The sequence below is a fragment of the Acipenser ruthenus genome, chromosome 7 (genome assembly GCF_902713425.1).
Source record: "Acipenser ruthenus chromosome 7, fAciRut3.2 maternal haplotype, whole genome shotgun sequence".
Classification (NCBI taxonomy): domain Eukaryota; kingdom Metazoa; phylum Chordata; class Actinopteri; order Acipenseriformes; family Acipenseridae; genus Acipenser; species Acipenser ruthenus.
This window is the reverse complement of record NC_081195.1, coordinates 10,806,572-10,820,736: the sequence shown is the minus strand read 5'-3', so window position 1 is coordinate 10,820,736 and position 14,165 is coordinate 10,806,572.

Below are 14,165 nucleotides of genomic sequence, written 5' to 3'. Positions count from 1 at the left end.
TTAAAAGCAGCTCGCTAACAGCGCATCAAGCACTGTGTAATTGGTCGTTCATAATTTGACATTGTTTTTTTGAAAACTGTTTATGCCTTACTGAATTAAATGGTACTTCCCTGCATGTATGAAAACGTGCACCCGCACAATTGCAATATGATGCATGGCTTTGTATTATATTTAGTTTTTAATGAATGTGGCAGAGATTTAACATTTGCTTACAAAAAGCTGCATCTATGTCTGTGCACAGAAGTATCTTCAATAAAGGTGACAACAACATGCAAAGACACACAACTCCCATATTATGAGGTTAAGCAATGGAAGTAGTATACAAACACCAAAGAGCGATACTGTAGCCTTAAATAAAAATAAAACCCTTAGAGATCTCTTATCTTTCTAATGGTAATTACAGGATCATGAATGCCAGTAGTAGTCAACAGTAAAGTGCCAGTTGTGATAGTATTGCGTAGGTAATGAGGAATGGTGGTCCAAGATCATTTAAGAGCTCATGCAGGTATTATATGGGTTTTGCTAGATCGGCAACAGCATTTTCTGCAAATGTGGTAAGCGTTTTCAAATGTAAATCAACATTTAAAATACATGTAAGGGGGCGTTGCATTGTCTTAATTGTAGTCGATAACATAAAATATTCCATAAAACGTCTGCTGAGGTGAAATAATCAGGGAGTGCAAGTGCAAACAAAAAAAAACAAGAATAAGGCATAGAAACTAAGAGTTTCCTTTACCCTAAAGTAGTACCAGATAGGTTTTTAAAATGAAAGTACATGGGTGCTATAACATGTGTTTCTTTCAAAACTGCACATTTGAGATCTATGTAGCTAATGGAAGTGAAAAATGGCTATGGTTTAAGGCAATATTTTGTTAACTACAATTACTTTATAGTTGAAAAAGCTTGGTCAATAAACAGTAAATTACAAAATGCAATGCATATCAAAAAGAGCCTGTCATGTTTAGTTTAGATTATTATTATTATTATTATTATTATTATTATTATTATTATTATTATTATTATTATTATTATTATTATTATTTATTTCTTAGCAGACACCCTTATCCAGGGTGACTTACAGTCGTAAACAAAAATACATTTCAAGAATCACAGTACAAGTAATACTGGAAGGTGGTCAGGGACTGGGCAGTCCTGACATCTGTAGGAATGTTATTCCACCAATGTGGGGTGAGGGTGGAGAAGAAGTAGGCATCAAAGAGTAAATTGGAATAATAATGCACACTGTCATACTGAATCAAAGCTAATAAAAAATATCTATCTATCTATCTATCTATCTATCTATCTATCTATCTATCTATATATATATATATATATATATATATATACATATATATATATATATATATATATATATATATATATATATATATATATATATATATATATATATATATATATATATATTTATGACACAAGCAGTGTTTTCAGTAATAGCTTGCCAAAAGAAATTTGTTGAGCTTTACAAATCCCCCCTCCTCCCCCCATGGCTAAAAAAAATCATGTTAATTACTTAAAAGCAAGCTGAAGCAATGATTGCTTAATAAGCAGCCTCCATGACCAGTTACCCAAAGTAGTCCCCCTCACCTCAGAACAACAACATGTTTTATCAGCCGGTAAGACAGATTCAGTCAAACATTCTCACAAGAACATACTGTAGTCATGCTACCTAACCTCAGGAAAAGTATCAGTGTAAGTAGCAGTACTAAATGTGGACGTGGAAAGTTGTATCTTTTGACTAAACCATTGCAATTTTTACAGATTCCACAGTAGTAGATATGGGATATCAAAGTTCAAGGCCATATTTGATGGCTGGACAAAAGTTTTATAAATCTGACCAAAAATATTTTACATGTATAAAAACAGCTAAGGTATAATAAAGGAATCTGACATGTAAAGATAGTAAAAAAAAAATTAAAAATTAAAAAAGTGCAGCTAAATTAGCAGCTAGTGCAGAACTGTATTTCTATTTAATTCTGTAAGTACATAAACATGTGTATAATAATAAGGAATTTCCTGGAGTTCATTTATTATGTGGACTTTACTTCGTTTTATGACATATGATGCAAGTTGCTTTCCAGTCTAACAGCCTGTTGCTGATCATTTAGAACAGACTGTACAATCAAGGCTATACAATGAACAGGTAAGCACACCTTCAGTTTATTTCCACATTTTTTTGTTGTTGTTGTTTTGGCAATATGAGATTTTTCCAATGAAACATGTGTCTTTTTTAACTTCTGTTTGGATGAAAATGGCCACTGGGAAGGGATGAAAAAGACGACTGAATAAATAAGATACAAATTTAAAACAAATGTGTAGTTTAGGCTATTCAAACAAATGTTAGTACAAGACGTAGATATAGGATTTATATACAGTACAAGGTCTATGAAAAGGGAACTGAAATTACATTTCTGACGGAATTTAATGCTTTAAGTGGCAACTGGGAAAACAGGGCTTTGGAGTAGAAAAATAATCCACTTGGGTACTTTACCATTTCATTTTGAAGACATGATATATCTGTTTTAAGAGCCTGATCATTTTAAAGATAACTTACTGGCAAAAAAAATGCTTGTGCCACTTCTTGTAAGCTAATTATTTTGCTAGACTACATGCTCTCCTACACTCTGCAAACTACTCAGGCATAGCAATCTGAGAGACCTTTTCATTTAAAGCTTAAAAGAAATAGAAGTCACATCGTTCAAAAGTTAATTATGTGTAGGTAGGTATTATCTTTATGTGGATGCTTAGATACTTTATAATTAATCTAAATACTAATTATTTTTGTTGTATTTTCAGGACCTTTCTCTTCCTAATTGGTACAGCTTTGCTGCTCAAGGGCACCAGTGCAAAGTCATACAATACTTGGGTATGTGTGCTATTGCTGGTCTTCTGTAATATGGTTACCTTAATAATGGGCCGGTAGGTGCTAATCAGAATAATTCGCTACAGTTGGTTGACTTACATATTGCAGAATCCATATTTGTTGATGTTATAATTACCATAATACACTACTTCAATACTGGATTTGCAATAAACAGCCTTCTCTATGATCTACCTCATAAATTACTTATTTACAAATAAAAATAAATAGCAATTGCTCTGGAGAATATTCACAATATTAAAAATGTAAAAAGCAAAACGCAGTGTAATTTAGAAGGATATAAATGTCTAAAGGTAATGGCTATATTAAGATGTAATATATGTGTTGTTGCACAGAAACAGGAGTTCCCTCCTAAACACCAAGAAAGTAAACTCTACCCAGAACAAGAGGTGAGAAAGTAAGTGCATTTTAGTGTATTTAAACAGTTATTCCTCACCATTAAGCCTGTAATGATTCTTGTATCGACAACTCCAAAGACTTAGCAGGCTTGTTTTTGTTCATGGTATTTGTAACCTAAATTTCTGTGGCCATCATGCAACACTTTACATTGGTTAAAATTGAATTTAATTTGCCAATTCTGTAAAGGGTCTAGAACCCTTTGGGTTTCCCAAGCTGCTGAATACAGGTCAGCTTCACCCCCCCAGGAAATTGACAGGGGTCACAGCCCTGATCAGTCCCAGCCCTGAACAAGGATGAGCAATACTTGAAGATAATATCCTTAAGGAATAGAAAGAAGACAAGCGTTGAACTGACAACAGAATTGGCAGAAGGCACAGGTGTCGTTGTCCATCAGATCAACAGTACGAAGATCACTCTTGAAATCAGGACTTAAAGGATGTGTTGCATTAAGAATACTTCTGTTAAGAAATGGTAACAAGGCTAAAAAGCTGAAATATGCACAAGAACACAGAAATTGGACTATGGAACAATGGTCAAAGGTGCTTTGGACTGTTGATGGATGGACAGTGACACCTGTGCCTTCTGCCAGTTCTGTTGTCAATTTAACACTTGTCTTCTTTCTATTCCTTAAGGATATTATCTTCAAGTATTGACAATCCTTGTAAGACAGCTTTTTGGGTCTTCCAGTCCTGGGTTCGTCAATTACAGATAATGTTTCTCTGTACTTGTTGATTATGCTTCGGATACCACTCCTTGAAAATCGAATGATGCAAGCTATTTCACTTAATGTTTTTCCTTCTTTATGCAAGTCAAGGTTGTTATAATAGTAGAAAACACTAGTGGTGGAGGCTTTGAGTAAATTGTTGATGCTCATAATGCATCAGAGTAGAAAAATGCCTAAGACTTTTGCACAGCAGTGTACCTATTACCTATTTTTGTGATACATGGTGCTTCTTTTGAACTAAGTTTTTCACTAATTTTGGATTTATAATAAACAATCCATGTTTGTCATATGTGGAAACAAATGTGGGAATTATTGTAATATCAGTAAAAAAAAAAAAAAAGATTCAAATTGCCATTGTTGTCCTTCTTTCATGTCAACAGAGCTGCATTCAATGGGAAGATGTCTCTTGGGCTGAGGGAGATTGAACCACCAGAAGATGAAGAGATAACATATGATATTGACCCAGACATGAAGATCTGGAGTGCAGTTAAATACTCAAGGGAGCAAAAATACAAGCAAGCAGAAGAGGACAAAAATGCACTAAATCATCACTTTGATGCTGTTCAGCAGGGCTTCCAAGTCCCAGCCATACTTGAGAACAAGCCTGAAGAACAAGTGGAGGTTTCACAAAATCTTCCCAAAGAATTTGGAGGCTTGTATGCAGAGGAAATGAAGGGGCCTGAGGAAGATAGAGATCACCTATACCATGCCTCGTTTGATGCTTCTAATGTTGAGAACTATCCAGCAAGGATGGTAGAGCCAGGTTATGAAATTATGGAAGGGCCAGAGGAAGACCGTGATCATATTTATCATCCCTTTTAAAATGACATATCAACTCAGCTATGCACAGAATTACAGGTTACTTAATCATGCCTGGCTGGTTTATACAACCTTCTAAAAAGTGCAATTGATTATTTCTTTTTGTTTACTGAGAACATGTACACTATACACCTTGAATGTAATCATTCTGGGACATATATAATGTACTGTATAATGTATAATGTAATGTAATTAGAACTGACTGTCAGTGTAAGACAAATTGGACTAAATATATATATGTATACAAAATTAAGATACTGGTAGTACCTTCCTGTCCCATTGTTTTACTTAGGAATTGACATGTTTTCTTTGTAATCAAAGCAGTGTTCAAAATAAAGTATATTAAAAACTCACAACAATTCATACTTAAAAATGTATGTTCCAGTTTAAATGCTTTCCTGTAAAAACACATTTATTTAGCAGTTAACAGTGGATTAAATGCCAAGCCATTTGAGGTATGTTCGCTTCTGCTTTAAATTCTTTACAATCAAACCGTTTGACAGCTTTAAGTCATTAGGTTTTATGAAATGGCTTTATGAAATGTTATTGAACACAAACTTAGTCTGGTGACTGACATTAAGATTCATTTTAATAACATCAAGGTGGCAGCCGTATTAGGTTAGAGGCAAAAGTGATTTTGACCGAGGAGTTTCTATTACATTCAAAAACATGAACTCTCCATGGCAAATGGTTAATGAGATATTTGCAGTTGAAATAGAGCGAGGTGACAGTGTGGCGTTACAAAATCATGCCTTACAGTTTTTTGTTTTTTTTACTAACTAGGCACTTCAATCGCTTAACTGAAATGCATTTAATCCACAGTGCTATGTAAGGACACCTTGTTTAACACACTAATGCATTAAAAAGATAAGGTAGGGTATACAATGTTGATTACTGATTTCATGCAGCAAAGGGCTTTCTTAGTAGATTAGCAAGCTTTCACATGGTCAATGCCGTGTGGACAGTCAGAAACATTCATCTTATAGCCAAAACAGAATGCTCAAGGCAAAAGCTTTGAACCTTAATTAAAAAACTGCTATAGAATTTTTAAAAGCTCCCCAAGTAAAATACTTGTTACGCACATTAGAGAATAAGACTATCGAATCTTTTGCCATGCTGTATATTTTAAAAACAATTAAAAAAAAAAAAAAAAAAATGTGGCATGCCACAATTGTATACATGTCTTATTAAAGTGCTAAACATTATATTATTAACATCAAGTAATGAGACATTGGGCATCTTACAATTCTTGAGTATTCACATCACTGCAAACTTGCTGGGGTTCTGAAGCTCACCAAAACAAATGAAAACATTGTTTTGTCTGTTTGATTTGGTGTCAGGCTGCCAGGGAAATCTTGCAGTGCCACAGTCTGTGCCAAAGTGAATTCGGTGTTCCGTGCACCAAAAAAGAAAGTTCAAAACAGAACAACTGCTGCAAATTGAAAATATTCCTTTAAAACAACCCTCAGTTTGGAAAACTGACCTCCACTTGGCATGAAGGCCTTAACATTTGTATACTAAAGTCTGTTTCCATAAATGTCTGCTGTATTTCAATGGAGCAATGTAAATAAAGTACCTTGCTCAAGGGTACAGCAGCAGTGTCCCCCACCTGGGATTAAACCCACGACCCTCCGGTCAAGTCCAGAGCCCTAACCACTACTCCACACTGCTACGTCCATAACAGCAGCCTGTTGTGTAAGACACTGAATTACTTGTTGGAAAAGTAACTCAGTATGATCTAAAATGGAACCTATAATAAGATCCAAAATGGAAAATTACCTATGGTAACAGTATCCTGGGAGACAGTCAGCATGGTTTTAGGAAAGGGAGATCGTGTTTAACTAACCTGCTTGATTTTTTTGAGGATGCAACATCGACAATGGATAATTGCAAAGCATACAACATGGTTTATTTAGAATTCAAATCATGGGAAGTAATGTTAAAACTTTACAATGCATTAGTAAGACCTAATCTACAATATTGTGTTTAGTTCTGGTCACCTCGCTACAAAAAGGATATTGCTGCTCTAGAAAGAGTGCAAAGAACAGCAACCAGATTTATTCCTGGTTTAAAAGGCATGTCATATGCAGACAGACTAAAATAATTGAATCTGTTCAGTCTTGAACAAAGAAGACTACGTGGCAATCTGATTCAAGCTTTCAAAATTCTAAAAGGCATCGACAATGACGATCCAAGGAACTTTTTCACCTGAAAAAAGAAACAAGGACCAGGGTTCACAAATGGAGATACGATAAAGGTGCATTCAGAACAGAAAATAGGAGGCACTTTTTTGACACAGAGAATTGTTGCAGTCTGGAACCAACTCCCCAGTAATGTTGTTGAAGCTGACACCCTGGGATCATTCAAGAAGCTGCTTGATGAGATTCTGGGAACAATAAGCTACTAACAACCAAACGAGCAAGATGGGCCGAATGGCCTCCTCTCGCTATGTTCTTAAAGTGCCGGCAGTTTTATAATCTTTCCCAATCAGAAAGGAGGCATCCACCAAAGATTGATTTGACCAAATCTTTATTGTGTTTGACAGAAGGACCAAGAGACGTAATATACTTTTTGGCCCGTGGCCTTGTCCATTGAGCTCTGGGATGCCCATGTGCTGACTGACTGAGATGAATGATGCTATTGCCAGCGAGCAGAACGTGGCACTCTGGCCACATTCCACTGCCCCATGTACTGGCTGATTGTGATGAAATGGTTATTGATTCATGATAGTCATGCCAGCTCATATGCCCCTGAGGTCCATCGCCCCAGAGACTTGATCAAATGTGGAGAGATGTTTCTTGAAGCAGCTGAAGCGGCGGTGCTGATCCTGAAGGAATGGCTGGAGTAGTTGTCAGGATGGAATCCAGCGCGTTGAAGAGCTGTGCATAGATTGTCACAAAACCAAACCCTGGAATGCACTGGCGCCTGTGCGCACTGACAGGTAGCTGGAAAGAGCAGAATAGGGACATTTAGCGTAATTTGTTTTAAATAAATATATAAATACCCCTTTCCTTTCATGATCTGTTTAGGAATGTTTTAAATGTAAAGAATACATGACCTGATGACGTTGTAGATCTCCGATGCAAAGGTCGGAAGAAGGGACGAAAGCCTGAGTCCGGGAGGTGATTTCGCTGCACCGAAGAAATCCTCAGTAAGCTGAGGTGAACATTGCTTTCAGGAGGGCATCTTTGTATGGGGTGAAGCAGCCGCCGCAGAGAATATTGACGAGTGATTGCAGATAGTTGGATGCCACGTACCAGCATTCAAATATGTGGAAAGGAGGTTAGAGATTGAAAGGGGACTCCGTTTAATTGAAAATGAAATTGTAATCCTACTAGGTAGCTCTGTATGGTAGAGAGAGACAGATTCTGCTTAATGTAACAAAAAGTAATAAATTCAATGATGGAACATTTGGTGGGAGAGGATGCCTGATTTTTTGATAGAGTACAGAATCTGCAGAACAGCTGCCAGGCTGAGGTATAGGTTTCCCAGGTATTTGGGGAAACCATTAGTTTGAGTTAGCCATTAGTTTGAGAGCTGATTCAGAAAGGATGGAATCTGGGAAATGCCATTTGTCTAGGGGAGGGCAAGCTCTTTAAAAGTTGGGCATGTAATTGGTAGATGGTCCCCTTCTGGAAACAGTTTGTGGAATTCCTGGAATTTAAAACGAGATAAAGAATCAGCTATAGCGTTTTTTGAGCCTGGGATGTGAATGGCTTTAATTTTAAAATTACCCCACACGGAAACCCAGGTGAGTTTCCGTATGAATTTCATAATGACAGGGGAAGAGGATCTGCCTCTGTTGATGATTGCCAGCGTAGATAAAGTGTCACAATAAAATGCGATCACATTCCTAGACCATTGGTGGCCCCAGATTATGGCTGCAATTACGATAAGGTATAGTTCGAATAAAGCTGAGAATTGGTGTTTCTCGGGTAGATGAAGCATCTCTGGGGGTCTGATCCCGTAGAAACATTTGGTCCCTAAAATCCCACCGAAACCCTGCAAGCAGCGTCGGTGTATAAGTTAAGAGCAGCGGGGGGATGAGATAATGTAATCATAAAAGAATGAGATACTGTTCCAACTTGAAAGTAGGCTGAGCCATAAGGAGATGTCTGCTTGGCATCCAGCATCCAGATTGACGTGGTGATGTAGCTCAGATACTGAATGAGCTAATCTCAGAAGGAACCCGATAAATGATCGCCCTTGAGGAATGATCCTTATGGCAAAATTAAGGTGACCGAGTAAAGAGAGAAGTTCACGTTTCGTGCAAGACTTCTGAGAGCTGACATTTTTTAAAAACCCTATGATGCACTGTAATTTGCCTTGGGGGAGTCGGGCTTCCATTTTTTTCGGAATAAAATTAGATCTCGAGAAATTCCAAGCTAGTAGTTGGTCCTAAGGTTTTCTCTTCCGATAAGGGAACTCTAAAATAAAGCTTTCAACGCTCTTAAGGAACAACCTGGGGGCTGGTCTTTGAAGTCTATTAATAGAAAGTCGTCTAGTAAATGAAGCATGAATGGGAGACTGTGTTCATTTAACAGAATCCAGCATAAGGCTTCGGACAAGGAATTAAATATATGGGGACTACTTGTGCATCCAAAGGTGAGGCATACTGCACAATAAAATTGTTTTCTCCATAGAACCCAGAAAAGGTGCCACTTGGAGGGGTGAATGGGCATGACTTTAAAAGCATCGGCTATATCAGCCTTAGAGAGCCATGCACCTTGGCCCGTACTTTTATTAAGCAAATAGCATCGTCGATTCTGGCATAATGTAAGGAAAATTGGTCAGGGTGAATAAAAATCGTTGATGCTGCATATGGACCTGGAGTGCGGAGCTGATAGATCGATGATGAGCTAGTGCGGTACAAAGGAAAAGGGGGATCGGAGAATGGGCCGATCATGAACACTTTAGTTAATTCTTCATGCAGCAGCACGTCTACTGCTTTGGGGTCATTTACAGCAGATTTTAAATTGCTGGAAGAAAAAGACACGGAGGGGGTTTTTCCACGCCCTCTGGGAATCCGTCGTTATGACCTGATATGAGGTAGTCTACAAACACTCTGGGTGTCTGGGTGGTGAATTAGTGAAGCCCCCAGGGCTACTGGATTAATGGGAGTGGACAGTATCATGCTTAGTCATTTTTTATTTGATCCAAATTGTGAACTTGTACAGGCGCTGCGCCGAGGGCAAACACTTTTGCTATGTCAGTCTCCGCAGAAGCTACAGATGTGATGGAACGGACAGGGTTGGAAAGTGCAGACATTCTCGTTAAAATTATTACATACTTGTTTCCCTCCGGCAAACGTTATCAGCCTTCTCCGTCTGTCGTTAGTTTGTTGAGGGCGACGCTGAAGTGGAGGATGTGGAAGATATTGGGAAGGATGGGATGGATAGAATGCAGTCTGAGTTTGAAAAAGAGGGGTGGTGAGGTCGGACGACGGAGAGAGGGGGGGAAGTTGTGGTTTTGGGAGGATTGGGCTGCTTGAGGACATAAAGGAGCTCTGTGTTTCACTGCACCACAGATCTGACAGGAGATCACCTTTAGACATGCGAAATGGTGACAAAATAATTTGTTGTCTAGAATGCCCCAATTAATCCTAAGATTAAATTGTTCTAAAGTTGTGGCTGCTTTAGTGGAAAAAGATTTGTGATCATAGAAAGTTGTGCCTCTGTATCTCATGGCCACATCCATCAGGATGCTAAGGTCGGCGTCCAGTTCTGGGAGGCGCATAGGATATTCGTCACAGAGAATGTCTCTGAATATGCTGAAAGCTGAGACGAACTCTGGAAAGGTTAATTTTTTCAGCAGGGGGTCTTTGGATTTCAGGATGATTGATACGTCACCGCCGTCCATGACCCAATTATCATAAACATCTAGAGAAGATAGGAGCAAAAGGACTACATTTATATCCTTACCTTCCTGAATCTGACCCCGGCGTTTGCTGGAAACTAGTGTAGGACGAGGCACGAGAGTTGCTGTGTTTGGAGCCTCGAAAGTAGAGACTGCTGTGAAACGGTTACCAGATTGGTGAATAGTGCTAGAGGCGCTGGGCCCAGAGGAAAACACAGGAAGCTGGGCTGGAGTAGGAAATTGTGTAGCAGCTGCGGGAAAATTGAGCCGAGCCTGGGAAAATTAGTTATGGTGGTTCTCCAAGGAGGAAAGGCAACGATCTAAGCCGGCTATGGTTGAATGAAGCGATTGTATGGCTTGAAAGATGTCTGCATTAGAAATGGCATTGGTAGCTGCAGAAGGGTTAGGGACGGGATCACCGGGATCCAAGTTGGACTGGGGGGATTGGATTAGGTGCACGTTGATGTCCAGACAGTACTGAGGGGGGGCCTGCTTGGAAGTAGAAGGAAGAGGCGTGGAATTGTCCAAGCATTATATTTTTTTAAAGCCGATTTCTGGCGAGAAGCAAGCCTGGTAGAAGTACGCTTGCTGGATCCCGGAGCTGAAGACTTTTGTCTGATAACGGTAGGGATGTGGGAAGGATTGTTTGGAGGAGTCGAATCCATAATGCCAGGTAAGATTAACCAAACAAAGAAACGACAGGGAGGCATGGGCCAAGGGCTCTTTATAGGATATCCTGATTGAGTATGTGATTAGGGGTGGATCCACCTTTTAGAAACACAATGTAGTTTCCAGTAAATGAATAATATCCACTGGAAACAGTTTTAATATGGCTTCCGACAGTTGAGGAACGCCAAGTCCTAAAAAAAAAAAAGAGATGTTAAACTGTCGTGCTTCCAGTTAACCAACGTACATTTTTAAAATAACATTTTGACCAATATGATCACATATATCACACTGAACTTATCTGACACATACAGTAATAAAATGCATTACTTCATAACAGCAGTGTAACAAATCTGCATCATTTTAGTTAGATCTATACATTCTGATAACATTGGGTGTTGTACAATTCAGCTGCATTATTTTCCCAGATCAGTCAAGTTTCCAGCTGGGAAAACTTCTGATTATACTGAATTGAAGACGGCCTTCTGGTGTGATTCCTCCAGATATGCCGCTGACTAGTACTGAATAATAAAGTAAATCCAGAAAAATGAAAACTAAACCCACATTTCTACCAAGCGGGCTATCATCCCCTGCTGGGGGGTGCTTATCCCCGTCAACTGGGATATAGTGCAGTCATGGATGTGTGGACATATGTCACACTTTAGAGTTTTGTATATAGAAAGTGATATATTTGTCCAGTCGTTAGCATGGTTATTGATTTTATCAGGATATAGAATAAACAGAGGCTATCTGTATGTCACACTCATATGTAAACCAATTTTCCAGTTGTAATGTTTATTACACTACAAACATATAAAATTATTAAGTAATTTAGGATACCTACACGGAGCAATTCTCATTCTGAAAATCTTAGTAAGAAATGTAATTTATAGTAATCCATTGCTTTAGTAATATTCAGTATAGGAAATGTAAGAATATTGATGTTAATCTTAAAAATGCTTTCTAATTTTCCTAATTTAATGAAAATGTTAATAAATTCAAGTAAATTAAAAGTAATCTGTTGGAAATTCTAACACTAGTTTATTATGGTGTGAGTTGGCAGTTTGCTGGTTTTAAACTGGTCATGCTGGTTTTAGAGACTGAAATACTGGTTCAAGAAAAAAAGAACAATGTAAATTTCTTCAATAAAATACAAGTAAAATATTATCAGTGACTGCTGTATACATATGAGTGCAATTGCTGTGAACTTATGCTGGGGATTTATGTAACAGCTACATTTGTCTGTTTAAATTGCTAACTGTTGCAAGCCAACTGCTCATTATAGTCTGGCAACTACCACATCAGTACGTAATGGACTGAATACATTCAAATAATTCAGAAAAATCTGTAGCGTTGGCTCATGTAACTGGCAGACTGCTTCAAATTCTAAACATGCAATGCCCTGAATCTAATAACCCCATGGCACGTCTTAAATTTATATTTACATCTTTGTCAACTGTAACCAGACTTTAAAAAGTCACTCTTCCATGACTGGTTTTGTACAGAGTACACAGCAAGCAGATGAAGCTGAAACGGGTACACATATCAGGATTTAATTAAAATAAGAGGATATTTACCATGATAATGTATTTGTGTTTAAAAATGAGGATTGGTCACATGCATGTTGTCACATTTTCCATTACAAGATATTCCCAAGTGGATGCCACAAAACCATTGCATATGGGAATAGGTTAACGCTGCAAAAATCAGAGGGATCAATTCTATCATGTACTGGGTTTGGACAATAAACATGCCATACATAGTGATTAATCATATCATGTACTGGGTTTAGACAATAAGCCTGCCATAACACTGTCAACAAGTGTAAGGCTACCACAGGCTGGATAGATATGGGACTATTCCTCAATGATTACCACCTCTTAATTCCTTCAGGGAATCTGCAGCAGGCTATGCTCTCCACAATGTCATATAGAGAGTCACATTTTCTTAGTAAAACAGAAGTAACTTGCAGTCTTGGCTATGGATATGACGTTCCTCTATAAAAGTCTTCCACATTTTTTAGAATGCATGTCAGGGAGAGAAGGCTTTTTTGTTTGTTTGTTTTTTAAATCTCACCCTGTAATGGTATCATAAATGTTGCTTTATATTTCTTATTTAAAGTGTGAATGTTATGTGTAATTATTACAATATATTGTGCTTGCATGCTTGCGCAGTATAGTACTGTAGCCAAATTAGCCGTTTCCAACGTTTATAGATAGGTACTGTTACTGTATAAAGTTAAATATGTGTATGATACATCGTAAAAAAGTCTACAAGGGTCGCTGGTGCGCGGTGAGCCGAGGACACCCTGGCCGACCTAAGCTCTCCCCCACCCCCTGGACTGCACTCGGCCAATTGTGCGCCACCCCCTGGGAGCTCCAGTCCACGGTCGGCAGTGGAATAGCCTGGACTCAAACCGGCGACGTCCAGGCTATAGGGCGCATCCTGCACTCCACGTGCCCGTGGCCCATTTTAGCCAGCATATAAACAGTTCAGGAGAGCATATGGAAGGAATTCCTTTTCGCACAGGACTAAAAATCACTAGATTTTCAGTTGGCTTCGGAATTTTTACTGACATCGGTGAAATTTAGTCCTGTGTGAATCATCCATTTAGTTTTACCCCAGATAATTTTTCCAGCGGTCCTCCACTGCTTTTACGGGGCATCGCAACCTTCTGTAAAATTTCAAACTCAGTCGTCATGTGTGTTTTTGTAGTCCCGTGCGAATCGACCATGGGTGCGTGTTCTCGCTATGACCAGGTTGTCAGGTCATCTGGTTGTGTGTTTTCACGATGCGGTCATG